Source organism: Lolium perenne, chromosome 3 (genome assembly GCF_019359855.2).
Source record: "Lolium perenne isolate Kyuss_39 chromosome 3, Kyuss_2.0, whole genome shotgun sequence".
Taxonomy (NCBI): domain Eukaryota; kingdom Viridiplantae; phylum Streptophyta; class Magnoliopsida; order Poales; family Poaceae; genus Lolium; species Lolium perenne.
The window spans coordinates 65,113,707-65,132,383 of record NC_067246.2 but is presented as its reverse complement, the minus strand read 5'-3'; positions in this window follow the sequence as shown (position 1 = coordinate 65,132,383).

Sequence of the window (18,677 nt, the reverse complement as noted above, 5' to 3'; positions counted from 1 at the left end):
AATCAATGCACAGTTCACACAAGTGTTTGCTTCTTGAGGTGGAGAGAGATAAGTGAACTGACTCAACATAAAAGTAAAATAAAGGCCCTTCGCAGTGGGAACCATCGATTGCTATATTTGTGCTAGAGCTTTGGTTTTGAAAACAAGAAACAATTTTGTCAACGGTAGTAATAAAGCATATGTGTTATGTAAATTATATCTTACAAGTTGCAAGCCTCATGCATAGTATACTAATAGTGCCCGCACCTTGTCCTAATTAGCTCAGATTACCTGGATTATCATCGCAATGCATATGTTTTAACCAAGTGTCACAAAGGGGTACCTCTATGCCGCCTGTACAAAGGTCTAAGGAGAAAGCTCGCATCGGATTTCTCGCTATTGATTATTCTCAACTTAGACATCCATACCGGGACAACATAGACAACAGATAATGGACTCCTCTTTTATGCATAAGCATGTAGCAACCATTAATTTTCTCATATGAGATTGAGGATATTTGTCCAAAACTGAAACTTCCACCATGGATCATGGCTTTAGTTAGCGGCCCAATGTTCTTCTCTAACATTATGCATGCTCTAACCATTTTAGTGGTAAATCTCCCTTACTTCAGACAAGACGAACATGCATAGCAACTCACATGATATTCAACAAAGAGTAGCTGATGGCGTCCCCAGGAACATGGTTATCGCACAACAAGCAACTTAATAAGAGATAAAGTGCATAAGTACATATTCAATACCATAATAGTTTTTAGGCTATTTGTCCCATGAGCTATATATTGCAAAGGTGAAGAATGGAAATTTTAAAGGTAGCACTCAAGCAATTTACTTTGGAATGGCGGAGAAATACCATGTAGTAGGTAGGTATGGTGGACACAAATGGCATAGTGGTTGGCTCAAGGATTTTCGATGCATGAGAAGTATTCCCTCTCGATACAAGGCTTAGGCTAGCAAGGTTATTTGAAACAAACACAGGGATGAACCGGTGCAGCAAAACTCACATAAAAGACATATCGTAAACATTATAAGACTCTACACCGTCTTCCTTGTTGTTCAAACTCTTACTAGAAATTATCTAGACCTTAGAGAGACCAATTATGCAAACCAGATTTTAGCAAGCTCTATGTATTTCTTCATTAATAGGTGCAAAGTATATGATGCAAGAGCTTAAACATGAGCACAACAATTGCCAAGTATCACATTATCCAAGACATTTTAGCAATTACTACATGTAGCATTTCCCGTTTCCAACCATATAACAATTTAACGAAGAAGATTCAACCTTCGCCATGAATACTATGAGTAAAGCCTAAGGACATATTTGTCCATATGCAACAGCGGAGCGTGTCTCTCTCCCACACAATGAATGCTAGGATCCATTTTATTCAAACAAAACAAAAACAAAAACAAACCGACGCTCCAAGCAAAGTACATAAGATGTGATGGAATAAAAATATAGTTTCACTAGAGGAACCTGATAATGTTGTCGATGAAGAAGGGGATGCCTTGGGCATCCCCAAGCTTAGACGCTTGAGTCTTCTTGAAATATGCAGGGGTGAACCACCGGGGCATCCCCAAGCTTAGAGCTTTCACTCTCCTTGATCATGGTATATCATCTCCCTCTCTTGATCCTTGAAAACTTCCTCCACACCAAACTCAAAACAACTCATTAGAGGGTTAGTGCACAATTAAAATTTACATGTTCAGAGGTGAAACAATCATTCTTAACACTTCTGGACATTGCAAAAAGCTACTGAAAGTCAATGGAATAGAAAAAGCCATCAAGCATAGCAAAACAGGCAATGCGAAATAAAAGGCAGAATGTGTCAAAACAGAACAGTTCGTAAAGACAAATTTTATTGAGACACCAGACTTGCTCAAATGAAAATGCTCAAATTGAATGAAAGTTGCGTACATATCTGAGGATCACTCACGTAAATTGGCATAATTTTCTGAGTTACCTACAGAGAATTAGGCCCAGATTCGTGACAGAAAAGAAATCTGTTTCTGCGCAGTAATCCAAATCTAGTATGAACCTTACTATCAACGACTTTACTTGGCACAACAATGCACAAAACTAAGATAAGGAGAGGTTGCTACAGTAGTAACAACTTCCAAGACTCAAATATGAAATAAAGGTACTGTAGTAAAAACATGGGTTGTCTCCCATAAGCGCTTTTCTTTAACGCCTTTCAGCTAGGCGCAGAAAGTGTATATCAAGTGTTATCAAGAGATGGTGTATCAACAGCGGGGTGTGGAGTTTTCTCAACCATGCATAGTATTTTGGACACATAAGTTTCAGCGGCTCCCTTTTCATTAGTCTTGGGCTTGCTACTCTCATCAAACAAATTTTCAGGAACAAGCCAAGCATAGTTATTTTCTAGTGCCTCATGCATTGCTAGGAGCTTACAGAGTATTGGCGCTTTAATCTCCCCACCATCATTAACATTATTAGTGTACTTGATTCTATCCATATCCATCTTTTCAAGTGTTCTTTTAAAGTCGGTGGTCATACCAAGCCTTTCATGCTTACTAAAAACTTTTCTAGCTTCTTTAGCTATATCCGCAAATTCTCGCACTAAGACCTTTAGAACAAAATCTCTCTTCTCTCCCCTCTCCATATCAGAAAGTGTAAGAAACATGTGTTGTATCATGGGGTTGAGACTAATAAATCTAGCTTCCATCATGTGTACCAAACAAACAGAGGCATCTTCATAAGTAGGGACAGCTTTTGCAAGGGGTATATCTTTAAGATCTTCATGCATACTAACGTGGGTGAAAAATTCTTCTATATTATCTCTTCCAATTATAGACCCTTGCCCCACCGGTATATCTTTTACAGTAAAATTAAAAGGAAACATGATAAAATAAGTAAAGCAAATGCAAGTAACTAATTTTTTTTGTGTTTTTAATATAGAGTGCAAGATAGCAAGTAAAGTAAAACTAGCAACTAATTTTTTTGTGTTTTGATTTAGTGTAGCAAACAAAGTAGTAAATAAAACTAAGCAAGACAAAAACAAAGTAAAGAGATTGGATTGTGGAGACTCCCCTTGCAGCGTGTCTTGATCTCCCCGGCAACGGCGCCAGAAAACAGTCTTGATACGCGTACAACACGCGACCGTTGGGAACCCCAAGAGGAAGGTGTCATGCGTACAGCAGTAAGTTTTCCCTCAGTAAGAAACCAAGGTTTATCGAACCAGTAGGAGCCAAGAAGCACGTTGAAGGTTGATGGCGGCGAGATGTAGTGCGGCGCAACACCAGGGATTCCGGCGCCAACGTGGAACCTGCACAACACAACCAAAGTACTTTGCCCCAACGAAACAGTGAGGTTGTCAATCTCACCGGCTTGTTGTAACAAAGGATTAGATGTATAGTGTGGATGATGATTGTTTACAGAGAACAGTAGAACAAGTATTACAGTAGATTGTATCGATGTAAAAGAATGGACCGGGGTCCACAGTTCACTAGTGGTGTCTCTCCCATAAGATAAATAGCATGTTGGGTGAACAAATTACAGTTGGGCAATTGACAAATAGAGAGGGCATGACAATGCACATACATGATATAATGAGTATTGTAAGATTTAATTGGGCATTACGACAAAGTACATAGACCGCTATCCAGCATGCATCTATGCCTAAAAAGTCCACCTTCAGGTTATCATCCGAACCCCTTCCAGTATTAAGTTGAAAACAACAGACAATTGCATTAAGTATGGTGCGTAATGTAATCAATAACTACATCCTCGGACATAGCATCAATGTTTTATCCCTAGTGGCAACAGCACATCCACAACCTTAGAACTTTACATCCTGTCCCAGATTTAATGGAGGCATGAACCCACTATCGAGCATAAATACTCCCTCTTGGAGTTAAGAGTAAAAACTTGGCGAGAGCCTCTACTAATAACGGAGAGCATGCAAGATCATAAACAACACATAGGTAATAGATTGATAATCAACATAGCATAGTATTCTCTATCCATCGGATCCCAACAAACACAACATATAGCATTACAGATAGATGATCTTGATCATGTTAGGCAGCTCACAAGACCCGACAATGAAGCACAATTAGGAGAAGATGACCATCTAGCTACTGTTATGGACCCATAGTCCAGGGGTGAACTACTCACTCATCACTCCGGAGGCGACCATGGCGGTGAAGAGTCCTCCGGGAGATGATTCCCCTCTCCGGCAGGGTGCCGGAGGAGATCTCCTGAATCCCCCGAGATGGGATTGGCGGCGGCGGCGTCTCCGGAAGGTTTTCCGTATCGTGGCTCTCGGTACTGGGGGGGTTTCGCGATGAAGACTATATGTAGGCGGAAGGGCAGGTTAGGGGGCCACACGCTAGGGCCGCGCCGCCCTAGTGTGGCGGCGCCCCGTGGCCCCACTTCGTCTTCCCTTCGGTCTTCTGGAAGCTTCATGGCAAAATAGGCCCCTGGGCGTTGATTTCGTCCAATTCCGAGAATATTTCCTTACTAGGATTTCTGAAACCAAAAACAACAGAAAATAGCAACTGGCTCTTCGGCATCTCGTTATAGGTTAGTGCCGGAAAATGCATAAATATGACATAAAGTATGCATAAAACATGTAGATATCATCAATAATGTGGCATGGAACATAAGAAATTATCGATACGTCGGAGACGTATCACAAGACTTATTGATGCTTGTCTTGAAAGTACTATTCATGAAAAGTCTTTGCTATATGATTCAGTTGTTTAATCATTGTCTTTACCATTGCTTCGAATCACTTCATTCATCTCATATGCTTTACAATAGTATTGATCAAGATTATGATAGCATGTCACTTCAGAAATTGTCCTTGTTATCGTTTACCTACTCGAGGGCGAGTAGGAACTAAGCTTGGGGATGCTTGATACGCCTCAAACGTATCTATAATTTTTATGTTCCATGCTAGTTTTATGACAATACTCACATGTTTTATATACACTTTACATCATTTATATGCATTTTCCGGCACTAACCTATTGACGAGATGCCAAAGAGCCAGTTCCTGTTTTGTGCTGTTTTTGGTTTCAGAAATCCTACACAGGAAATATTCTCGGAATTGGACGAAACAAACGCCCAGGGTCTTATTTTTCCACGGAGCTTCCAGAAGACCGAAGAGGATACGAAGTGGGGCCACAGGGCGCCGACACCACAGGGCCGCGCGACCAAGGGGGGCCCGCTCCGCCCTATGGTGTGGGGCCCCCGTGCCTCCTCCGACTCTGCCCTTCCGCCTACTTATACTCTCCATCGCGAAAACCCTATTACCGAGAGCCACGATACAGAAAAAGTTTCAGAGACGCCGCCACCGCCAATCCCATCTCGGGGGATTCAGGAGATCGCCTCCGGCACCCTACCGGAGAGGGGAATCATCTCCCGGAGGACTCTACATCACCATGATCGCCTCCGGACTGATGTGTGAGTAGTTCATCATTGGACTATGGGTCCATAGCAGTAGCTAGATGGTTGTCTTCTCCTCATTGTGCTATCATGTTAGATCTTGTGAGCTGCCTATCATGATCAAGATCATCTATTTGTAATGCTACATGTTGTGTTTGTTGGGATCCGATGAATATGGAATACTATGTCAAGTTGATTATCAATCTATAATATATGTGTTGTTTATGATCTTGCATGCTCTCCGTTGCTAGTAGAGGCTCTGGCCAAGTTGATACTTGTGACTCCAAGAGGGAGTATTTATGCTCGATAGTGGGTTCATGCCTCCATTGAATCGGGACGATGTGAGAAAGTTCTAAGGTTGTGGATGTGCTGTTGCCACTAGGGATAAAACATCGATGCTTTGTCTAAGGATATTTGTGTTGATTACATTACGCACCATACTTAATGCAATTGTCTATTGTTTGCAACTTAATACTGGAAGGGGTGCGGATGCTAACCCGAAGGTGGACTTTTTAGGCATAGATGCATGCTGGATAGCGGTCTATGTACTTTGTCGTAATTCCCTAAGTAAATCTCATATTAGTCATCATGATATGTATGTGCATTGTTATGCCCTCTCTATTTGTCAATTGCCCAACTGTAATTTGTTCACCCAACATGCTATTTCTTATTGGAGAGACACCACTAGTGAACTGTGGACCCCGGTCCATTCTTTTACATCTGAGTACAATCTACTGCAATCATTGTTCTCTACTGTTCATTGCAAACAAACATCATTTTCCACACCATACATTTAATCCTTTGTTTACAGCAAGCCGGTGAGATTGACAACCTCACTGTTAAGTTGGGGCAAAGTATTTTGATTGTATTGTGCAGGTTCCACGTTGGCGCCGGAATCCCTGGTGTTGCGTCGCACTACACTCCTCCACCAACAACCTTCACGTGGTCCTTGACTCCTACTGGTTCGATAACCTTGGTTTCTTACTGAGGGAAAACTTGCTGCTGTACGCATCACACCTTCCTCTTGGGGTTCCCAACGGACGTGTGCTTCACCCATCATCAGTAAACGATAACAAGGATAATTTCTGAAGTAACATGCTACTATCATAATCTTGATCAATACTATTGTAAAGCATATCAGATGAATGAAGTGATTCAAAGCAATGGTAAAGATAATGACTAAACAACTGAATCATATAGCAAAGACTTTTCATGAATAGTACTTTCAAGACAAGCATTAATAAGACTTGCATAAGAGTTAACTCATAAAGCAATAAATTCTTAATAGAAGGTTTTGAAGCAACACAAAGGAAGATATAAGTTTCAGCAGTTGCTTTCAACTTTCAACATGTATATCTCATGGATAATTGTCAACACAAAGTAATATGATGAGTGCAAATAAGAAAATATGTAAGAATCAATGCACACAGTTGACACAAGTGTTTGCTTCTAAGATAGAAAGAAGTAGGTAAACTGACTCAACATAAACTAAAAGAAAGGCCCTTCGCAGAGGGAAGCAGGGATTACTCATATGCTAGAGCTTTTATTTTGAAAACATGGAAACAATTTTGTCAACGGTAGTAATAATTCATATGTGTTATGCATAAAACATCCTATAAGTTGCAAGCCTCATGCATCGAATACCAATAGTGCTCGCACCTTGTCCTAATTAGCTCGGATTTCCATGGATTATCATTGCATTACATATGTTTCAACCAAGTGTCACAAAGGGGTACCTCTATGCCACATGTACAAAGGTCCAAGGAGATAAATCACATTTGATTTCTCGATTTTGATAGATCTCAACTTGAGGACATCCATACCGGGACAACATAGAAAACAGATTATAGACTCCTCTTTAATGCTTAAGCATTCAACAATATTCTCATAAGAGATTTGAGGATTAATATCCAAGCTGAAACTTCCACCATGATACATGGCTTTGGTTAGCGGCCCAATGTTCTTCTCTAACAATATGCATACTAAAACCATTCAACTCATGGCAAATCTCCCTTACTTCAGACAAGACGAACATGCATAGCAACTCACATGATATTCAACAAGGGTGTAACAGTTGATGGCGTCCCCAGAAACATGGTTACCGCTCAACAAGCAACTGATAAGAAATAAGATACATAAGCGACATATTCTTTACCACAATAGTTTTTAGGCTACTTTCCCATGAGCTATGTATTGCAAAGACAAGAAATGAAATTTTTAAAGGTAGCATGCAAGCAATTTACTTGGAATGGCAGAAAAATACCACATAATAGGTAGTTATGGTGGACACAAATGGCATAGGTTTTGGCTCAAGGTTTTGGATGCACGAGAAGCATTCCCTCTCAGTACATGGCTTTGGCTAGCAAGGCTGTTTGAAGCAAACACAAGTATGAACCGGTACAGCAAAACTTACATAAGAACATATTGCAAGCATTATAAGACTCTACACTGTCTTCCTTGTTGCTCAAACACTTTTACCAGAAAATATCTAGACTTTAGAGAGACCAATCATGCAAACCAAATTTCAACAAGCTCTACGGTAGTTCTCCACTAATAGGTTTAAACTACATGATGCAAGAGCTTAAACATGATCTACTTGAGAGCTCAAAACAATTGCCAAGTATCAAATTATTCAAGACAATACACCGATTACCACATGAAGCATTTTCTGTTTCCAACCAAATAGCAATAGATGAAGCGGCTTTCAACCTTTGCCATGAACATTAAAAGTAAAGCTAAGAACACCAGAGTTCATATGAACAAGCGGAGCATGTCTCTCTCCCACAAGGATTGCTAGGATCCGAATTTATTCAAACACAAACAAAAATAAAAACATACAGACGCTCCAAGTAAAGCACATAAGATGTGACGGAATAAAAATATAGTTTCACTAGAGGTTACCTGATAACTTGTCGATGAAGAAGGGGATGCCTTGGGAATCCCCAAGCTTAGATGCTTGAGTCTTCTTGAAATATGCAGGGATGAACCACGGGGGCATCCCCAAGCTTAGACTTTTCACTCTTCTTGATCATATTATATCATCCTCCTCTCTTGATCCTTGAAAACTTCCTCCACACCAAACTCAAAACAATCTCATTAGAGGGTTAGTGCATAATCAAAAATTCACATGTTCAGAGAGGACACAATCATTCCGAACACTTCTGGACATTACCCAAGGCAACTGAAATTGAATGGAGCAAAGAAATCCACTCAAACACAGTAAAGGAGGCAATATGAAATAAAAGGCAGAATCTGTCAAAATAGAACAGTCCGTAAAGACCAATTTTTTCGAGGCACTTAACATGCTCATATGAAGAAGCTCAAATTGAATGAAAGTTGCGTACATATCTGAGGATTACTCATGAATTTTCGCAGATTTTGTAGAGTTTCCTACAGAGAGATCTACTCAAATTCGTGACAGCTAGAAATCTGTTTCTGTGCAAAAATCCAAATCTAGTATCAACCTTACTATCAAAGACTTTACTTGGCACAAAAATGCAATAAAGTAAAGATACAAAGGTATTGCTACAGTAGTAACAAGCACCTTGACTCAAATATAATTTTTTTTTGCAGAAAATAAAATAATGGGTTGTCTCCCATAAGCGCTTTTCTTTAACGCCTTTCAGCTAGGCGCATAAAGTGCAAAACAAGTATTATCAAAAGAAGAAACATCATTATCAGAGTTGGGGGTTTTCTCAACGATGCATTGTATCTTATCTATATAAGTTTCAGAGGCTCCTCTTTCATTACTTTTAGGCTTACTATCCTCCTCAAATAAATTTTCAGGAACAATCCAATCAAAATTCTTTTCTAGTGCCTCATGCATTCCTATGAGTTTATAAGGTATTGGTAATTTAGTCTCCCCCTCACAATTGACTTTATTAGTGTACTTTAGTCTATCTTTTTCCATCTTTTTAAGGGTATTTGCAAAATTGGTATAAAAGCCAAGCATCTTATGTTGAATAAAGACTTTCCTAGCTTCTCTAGCTACATCATTAAATTCTTTAAGAAGGGTTTCTAAAACAAAATCTTTCTTTTCTCCTTCTTCCATATCACAGAGTGTAAGAAACATATGTTTCATTATAGGATTAAGATTAACAAATCTAGCTTCCAACATGTGCACTAAAGAGGCAGTAGAAATTTCATAAGTAGGAGCAAGTTCTACCAATGATCTATCTTGAAAGTCTTTAACTATAATGACATGAGTGAAAAATTCTTCTATATTATCTCTTACAATGATAGACCCACGCCCTACTGATATATCTTTCAAAGTGAACTTAGGGGGAAGCATGATGAAATAAACAAAAGGTAAATAAAGTAAATACAAGTAACTAATTTTTTTGTGTTTTTGATATAAAGAAAGCAAACAAGACAGAAAATAAAATAAAGTAAAGCAAGACAATAAACAAAGTAAAGAGATTGGATGTGAGAGACTCCCCTTGCAACGTGTCTTAATCTCCCTGGCAACGGCGCCAGAAAAAGTGCTGCTACTGGCGTGCAGTTGATGTGCAACGGTGCCAGAAAGTAGCTCCTTGTGAAGGTAAAGCACACGTCCGTTGGGAACCCCAAGAGGAAGATGTGATGCGTACAGCAGCAAGTTTTCCCTTATTAAGAAACCAAGGTTTATCGAACCAGTAGGAGATGAAGGCCACGGGAAGGTTGTTGGTGGAGGAGTGTAGTGCGGCGTAACACCAGGGATTCCGGCGCCAACGTGAAACCTGCAAAACACAATCAAAATACTTTGCCCCAACTTAACAGTGAGGTTGTCAATCTCACCGGCTTGCTGTAAACAAAGGATTAAACGTATGGTGTCGAGAATGATGTTCGTTTGCAAAGAACAGTAGAGAACAATGATTGCAGTAGATTGTATTTCAGATGTAAAAGAATGGACCGGGGTCCACAGTTCACTAGTGGTGTCTCTCCAATAAGATAAATAGCATGTTGGGTGAACAAATTATAGTTGGGCAATTGACAAATAAAGAGGGCATAGCAATGCACATACATATCATGATGACTAATATGAGATTTACTTAGGGCATTACGACAAAGAACATAGACCGCTATCCAGCATGCATCTATGCCTAAAAAGTCCACCTTCGGGTTAGCATCCACACCCCTTCCAGTATTAAGTTGCAAACAACAGACAATTGCATTAAGTACTGTCGTAATGTAAACAATACAAATATCCTTAGACAAAGAATTGATGTTTTATCCCTAGTGGCAACAACACATCCATAACCTTAGAACTTTCTGTCACTGTCCCAGATTCAATGGAGGCATGAACCCACTATCGAGCATAAATACTCCCTCTTGGAGTCACAAGTATCAACTTGGCCAGAGCCTCTACTAGCAATGGAGAGCATGCAAGATCATAAACAACACATATATGATAGATCAATAATCAACTTGACATAGTATTCCATATTCATCGGATCCCAACAAACACAACATGTAGCATTACAATAAGATGATCTTGATCATGATAGGTAGCTCACAAGATCTAAACATGATAACACAAGAGGAGAAGACAACCATCTAGCTACTGCTATGGACCCATAGTCCAAGGATTAACTACTCACGCATCAGTCCGGAGGCGGGCATGGTGATGTAGAGCCCTCCGGTGATGATTCCCCTCTCCGGCAGGGTGCCGGAGGCGATCTTCAGAATCCCCCGAGATGGGATTGACGGCGGCGGCGTCTCAGTAACTTTTCTCGTATCGTGGCTCTCGGTACTAGGGTTTTCGCGACGGAGAGATTATATAGGCGAAGGGGCAGAGTCGGGGGACGCTCGAGGGGCCCACCCCATAAGGCGACGCGGCCAGGGGTGGGGCCGCGCCCTCCTATGGTGTGGCCGCCTCGTCGCCCCTCTTCGTCTCCTCTTCAGACTTCTGGAAGGCTCCGTGGAAAATAAGACCGTGGGTTTTTGTTTCGTCCAATTCTGAGAATATTTCCTGTGTAGGATTTCTGAAACCAAAAACAGCAGAAAACAGGAACTGGCGCTTCGGCATCTTGTTAATAGGTTAGTGCCGGAAAATGCATCAAAATGATATAAAGTGTATATAAAACATGTGAGTATTGTCATAAAACTAGCATGGAACATAAGAAATCATAGATACGTTTGAGACGTATCAGGCGCCCACGCGAGCGGCGCCACTCGCCCATTCGATGTGGCGCGGTCAACGCTGATGTGTGCTCGACTCTGACGTGGTAGGATGTGTGGCATTGTTCCCATCGGCGCCACACATTGAAAGTGTGGCGCCGATGCCAAGGGCGCCAGACATCCACTTATAATTACCCAAAACATACTGTAAGACAATTCCCATGGACTTAGCCGTTTTGGCGACCCTGTTTGTGTGGCGCCGACGCCAAGGGCGCCACATTGTTAAGTGTGGCACCGATGGGATCAGCGCCACACAAACATGGTCGCCAAAACGGCTAAGGACTAAGCGTCCGGAGCCCCTGGATGTTTTCAACATATAAGTTGATATAAGTTGACATGTGTGGCGCCGACGCCATGGGCGCCACACAGTGCAGTGTGGCGCCTATGCCATGGGAGCCACACGTTGACTTGTGCTAAACCATGAAAATTTCTACCATATTTCAACAGTTTTGAATACAACATTGCACACAACATGTACGACACAACATAGTGGTTCAGATAACACATAAGGTTCGAAAACATCAAGGTTCCAATTACAATAAGGTTCGACGACATGAAGGTTCGAGAAGATCAAGGTTCACACAACATCAAGGTTCGACAACATAAAGGTTTGACAACATGAACCTAGCCAAACGAACATTACTGCGTGGCAAAGGCTCCCTTCCCCCTCGCCTTCTTCTTCTTAGATTCTTCAGCTAGTTCTTCCTTCTCCCTTATGTCACGAGCCAACTGAACCACCGAGTCGAAGAAATGGTGGCGCTCTTCCGTCTTTGAAGCTTCCGCTTGAGCTCTTTCCTCCTTTATGCGCTCAGCCTCCTTAGCCACCTCCTCTAGGTGCATCCTATTGGCCCTCTCCCTCGCTAGTTGAGCAAGTTGCCAGTTCCTCCGGAAATTTTCCCTCCATACGGTCCCGTTCGGCCTGGAGCTTCTCATTCCTCTTCTTCTCGCGCCATATGTATTCCCGATACTCCCTTTGCATACGGGCATGCTCGGCCATCTTCTTCTCGTGCTCCTCCTTCTCGTTCCTTGCAACTTCTTCCTTGTCCCTCTTCCGCACCGTCCTCACAGCCTCCTCCCAAACGGACTCCTCCTTCACATTGCCCTCCTACGCCTCCTTCCCCTTGGTGGGTTGAGTTGCCATACCTGAAAACAAAATTGAAAAAACCAAAGTTAGTCACGGAATAGGAAAATATAAAGTACAATACAATTAATATATTGGAGACACATATGGACACCCTTCAACACATTGTTGAAACACTCAGCCATGTTTCTTGTCATTTGACCATATCTCCTCCCATCCTCATCATAAGCTCGTGCCCACTTTGAGTTAAATATAAGGTGCCTCTGAAGAAACTCAAAACCACCCGGGCTGAGGTCTTTGTGCTTGAGCAAGCCGTTGTATAGGTTTGCGAAGTGGCGCTCGGAGTAATCGAGGCAACAATCTTGAAGAAGGTCAGACAACTCTTTGCTTTTGCATGCCTAGTAGAAGTTTGCACAAAAATGCCTCATGCACCATCGGTGGTGCAAGGGAGCATGCCCGGGAATGTCAAGCTCTACCGCATTGAGAATTTCTTGATGACGATCCGAGATGACACACACTTCCTTTGAGGGTGGTATGACCCTCATCCTCAATGTATGGAAAAACCATTGCCAGTTATCATTGTTCTCAACATCTACCAATGCAAAAGCCAATGGTACTAAGTGGTTGCTCGCATCATTTGCTATTTCCACCAATAGTGTGCCCTTCTACTGCCCGGTCAAGAAGGTAACATCGACGACGATGACTGGCCTACAATGTTCGAATGCCCTCGTGCATTGCTCGAATGACCAAAATGCACGGTGAAATACCCTCACTAATTTACCGTCATGCAATGTCATTTTGGTACTAGAATGCTCCACCACATGCACCATGCCCGGGTTAGTAGCGGCCATCGCTAACAACAACCTAGGGACTCGGTTGTATGCTTCCTCCCAATCACCGTACAACATCTTGAATGCGGCTTGTTTGGCCTTCCATGCCTTCCCATACTTGACGTCGTAGTCAAATCAGGATTTCACCGTATCTTGCACGGACCTAATGCTCATGGTTGGAAGTGATGATATCTCAGCCGAGATCTTGTATGCAATGAACTCGGATGTGAGTTGACGTTGGTCCGGCTGCGCATCCTTGCCATCAAACTTCGGCCCCCAGCACATGTGAGTGGCTACACAACTTGTTATGTGCCAATAGGGCCCTTTTTGAAAGGTCTTGCACGGACAACCCATGGACACCTTTTATCCACACATTTTAGCGTGTACCGCTTCGTCAAGTCCGAGTGCACAACGATGTAAGGGCGATGATGCTTAATCGATAACTCCTTCAACCATATCTTCAATTCCAAGAAGGTATCAAAGTGAGCCCTTTAGAGATCATAGCCGTCCTACCATCCACATCTCTCTTGGAAATTGGCCTAGCTCCAAGAAGTAAACTTTTGCCACCATCAACCACGGCTCCATCTGCAAGACTAACATCACGGAACAATTGTATCCAAATATCCCGTCCGGTTACCTTCTTGAATATCTCGGCTCTTTCGGCTTCCTTAGCCGTCAAGCCATCCTCATCAAGTTCCTCATCGGGTCCATCATCATACGAGTCCGACGCATATCATCGGGAATAAGGAATGGAGTGGTCCATCTCCTCTTGCGTCCAATATTTATCCAAATCACCGACATTGTCGTCATTCATCTCGAAACCATCATCACCATCTTCATGCTCGTCATACTCCTTCTCCAACGGAGGTTCTTGGGCAATGGGAGATTGGACAATGGGAGATTGGGTGGCTTCTTCTTGGCTCATGGGTGGTGGACTCCTAGCTTGAACGGGGGAGGAGCGCCGGTTAAGGTCAAGCTCGATACGAGCATCAACCGTCTTGGTTGCAACAACTCCAAAGCCTTGTCTTGTGACTCGGCCACCGTCTCCTTGTAAACGGACCAACGTTGCTCGGAGTTGATACGCATTGTCTTCCAACGGGTGTGCATTCCAAACCCCACATTATGTCTTCCCTCTAGCTCCACACCATTATTTGGCTCATTCCAATTCAACTCAACCCTCACTTGTGCTACCACCTCCGCAAAGCTAGGGCTAAGGTCAAACACCAAGTCAACCTCTTCCGGGTCCGCCTCTATGTTTTCCTTCAAGAAAGCATCCTTGTTCACCTGATGAACATGAACAATTCTTTCCATCCCCTAGCATAATGTGAACAACACATACATACATGTGTTCATTAGTTACCATAATCAACATAATCTACCCATACAACCTAGCACACTACCATTTCTCCTACTTCAACAACCCTAACATCCAACCAAATCCACATCCATCCTCAAATCAACCTAGGGTTTCACATCTAGGGTTTCACATGTAGATTCAACCAAATACACATAATCAAAGGATGAAAAGGAGGGGAACATAGGAGATTACCTCAAGAAACGGGTTGGGAACGATCTCCACGGGCAGATCTGACGAAATCCAAGAGATTTGAGTAGGGATTTGAGGGGGGAGAGAGAGAGTCGGCCGCCTTTCTTGAGGGAAGAAGAAACAGAGAGAGAAGAATGGCTGGGTCGGGCTCGCGCGGCCACACATAAGTGGATGTGTGACGCCCTTGGTATCGGCGCCACACTTTCAATTTGTGGAGCCGATTGGAGCGGCGCCACACATCCTGCCATGTCAGACTCGAGCACACATCAGCGTCGACCGCGCCACATCGGATGGGCGAGTGGCCCCGCCTGCATGGGTACCACCAGTGAGGTGTGACGCTGATACGTCTCCAACGTATCTATAATTTCTGATGTTACATGCTTGTTTTATGACAATACCAACATGTTTTGTTCACACTTTATATCATTTTTATGCGTTTTCCGGAACTAACCTATTGACGAGATGCCGAAAGGCCGATTCTTTATTCTGCTGTTTTTGGTTTTAGAAATCCTAGTAAGGAAATATTTTCGGAATCGGACGAAATCAACTCCGGAGATCTTATAATTTCAGGAAGCTTCCGGAGCACCGAAGAAAAGTCAGAGGGGTGCCAGGGGGCCCCACCTCACAGGGCGGCGCGGCCCAAGGGGGGGGTGCCCCCCTATGGTGTGGGCACCTCGTGGCCCCTCCGACTCCGACTCTCCACCTATATATTCGTCCCTGACCTAAAAACATCGACCAGTTCGACGGAAACAGAGAAAACCATCCAGAGCCGCCGCCATCGCGAAAGTCCAATTCGGGGGACAGAAGTCGCTGTTCCGGCACCCTGCCGGGACGGGGAATTGCCCCCGGAGCCATCTCCACCGCCGTCTCCACCGCCATCTTCACCGCTGATACGCGTACAACACGCGTCCGTTGGGAACCCCAAGAGGAAGGTGTGATGCGTACAGCGGCAAGTTTTCCCTCAGTATGAAACCAAGGTTTATCGAACCAGTAGGAGCCAAGAAGCATGTTGAAGGTTGATGGCGTCGGGATGTAGTGCGGCGCAACACCAGAGATTCCGGCGCCAACGTGGAACCTGCACAACACAACCAAAGTACTTTGCCCCAACGAAACAGCGAGGTTGTCAATCTCACCGGCTTGCTGTAACAAAGGATTAGATGTATAGTGTGGATGATGATTGTTTGCAGAAAAACAGTAGAACAATATTGCAGTTGATTGTATTTCAGTATAGAGAATTGGACCGGGGTCCACAGTTCACTAGAGGTGTCTCTCCCATAAGATAAACAGCATGTTGGGTGAACAAATTGCAGTTGGGCAATTGACAAATAAAGAGAGCATGACCATGCACATACATATTATGATGAGTATAGTGAGATTTAATTGGGCATTACGACAAAGTACATAGACCGCTATCCAGCATGCATCTATGCCTAAAAAGTCCACCTTCAGGTTATCATCCGAACCCCCTCCAGTATTAAGTTGCTAACAACAGACAATTGCATTAAGTATTGCGCGTAATGTAATCAGTAACTACATCCTTGAACATAGCACCAATGTTTTATCCCTAGTGGCAACAGCACATCCATAATCTTAGAGATTTCTGTCACTTCCCCAGATTCACGGAGACATGAACCCACTATCGAGCATAAATACTCCCTCTTGGAGTTACAAGCATCTACTTGGCCAGAGCATCTACTAGTAACAGAGAGCATGCAAGATCATAAACAACACATAGACATAACTTTGATAATCAACATAACATAGTATTCTCTATTCATCGGATCCCAACAAACGCAACATATAGAATTACAGATAGATGATCTTGATCATGTTAGGCAGCTCACAAGACCCGACAATTAAGCACAATGAGGAGAAGACAACCATCTAGCTACTGCTATGGACCCATAGTCCAGGGGTAGACTACTCACACATCACTCCGGAGGCGACCATGGCGGCGTAGAGTCCTCCGGGAGATGATTCCCCTCTCCGGCAGGGTGCCGGAGGCGATCTCCTGAATCCCCCGAGATGGGATTGGCGGCGGCGGCGTCTCAGTAAGGTTTTCCGTATTGTGGCTCTCGGTACTGGGGGTTTCGCGACGGAGGCTTTAAGTAGGCGGAAGGGCAGGTCAGGGGGCCACACGAGGGCCCCACACCACAGGTCGGCGCGGCCAAGGGGCAGGCCGCGCCGCCCTAGGGTTTGGGCGCCTCGTGGACCCACTTCGTCTCCTCTTCGGTCTTCTGGAAGCTTCGTGGCAAAATAGGACCCTGGGCGTTGATTTCGTCCAATTCCGAGAATATTTCTTTACTAGGATTTCTGAAACCAAAAACAGCAGTAAAACAAAGCAATCGGCACTTCGGCATCTTGTTAATAGGTTAGTTCCGTAAAATGCACGAATATGACATAAAGTGTGCATAAAACATGTAGATAACATCAATAATGTGGCATGGAACACAAGAAATTATCGATACGTCGGAGACGTATCAGCATCCCCAAGCTTAGTTCTGCTCGTCCCGAGCAGGTAAAACGATAACAAAGATAATTTCTGGAGTGACATGCCATCATAACCTTGATCATACTATTTGTAAAGCATATGTAGTGAATGCAGCGATCAAAACAATGTATATGACATGAGTAAACAAGTGAATCATAAAGTAAAGACTTTTCATGAATAGTACTTCAAGACAAGCATCAATAAGTCTTGCATAAGAGTTAACTCATAAAGCAATAATTCATAGTAAAAGCATTGAAGCAACACAAAGGAAGATTAAGTTTCAGCGGTTGCTTTCAACTTGTAACATGTATATCTCATGGATATTGTCAACATAGAGTAATATAATAAGTGCAATATGCAAGTATGTAGGAATCAATGCACAGTTCACACAAGTGTTTGCTTCTTGAGGTGGAGAGAAATAGGTGAACTGACTCAACAATGAAAGTAAAAGAATGGTCCTCCATAGAGGAAAAGCATCGATTTCTATATTTGTGCTAGAGCTTTGATTTTGAAAACATGAAACAATTTTGTCAACGGTAGTAATAAAGCATATGTATCATGTAAATTATATCTTACAAGTTGCAAGCCTCATGCATAGTGTACTAATAGTGCCCGCACCTTGTCCTAATTAGCTTGGACTACCGGATCATCGCAATGCACATGTTTTAACCAAGTGTCACAAAGGGGTACCTCTATGCACTTTGTACAAAGGTCTAAGGAGAAAGCTCGCATTGGATTTCTCGCTATTGATTATTCTCAACTTAGACATCCATATCGGGACAACATAGACAACAGATAATGGACTCCTCTTTTATGCATAAGCATGTAACAACAATTAATAATTTTCTCATATGAGATTGAGGATATTGTCCAAAACTGAAACTTCCACCATGGATCATGGCTTTAGTTAGCGGCCCAATGTTCTTCTCTAACAATATGCATGCTTAACCATAAGGTGGTAGATCTCTCTTACTTCAGACAAGACGAACATGCATAGCAACTCACATGAAATTCAACAAAGAATAGTTGATGGCGTCCCCAGTGAACATGGTTATCGCACAACAAGCAACTTAATAAGAGATAAAGTGCATAAGTACATATTCAATACCACAATAGTTTTTAAGCTATTTGTCCCATGAGCTATATATTGCAAAGGTGAAT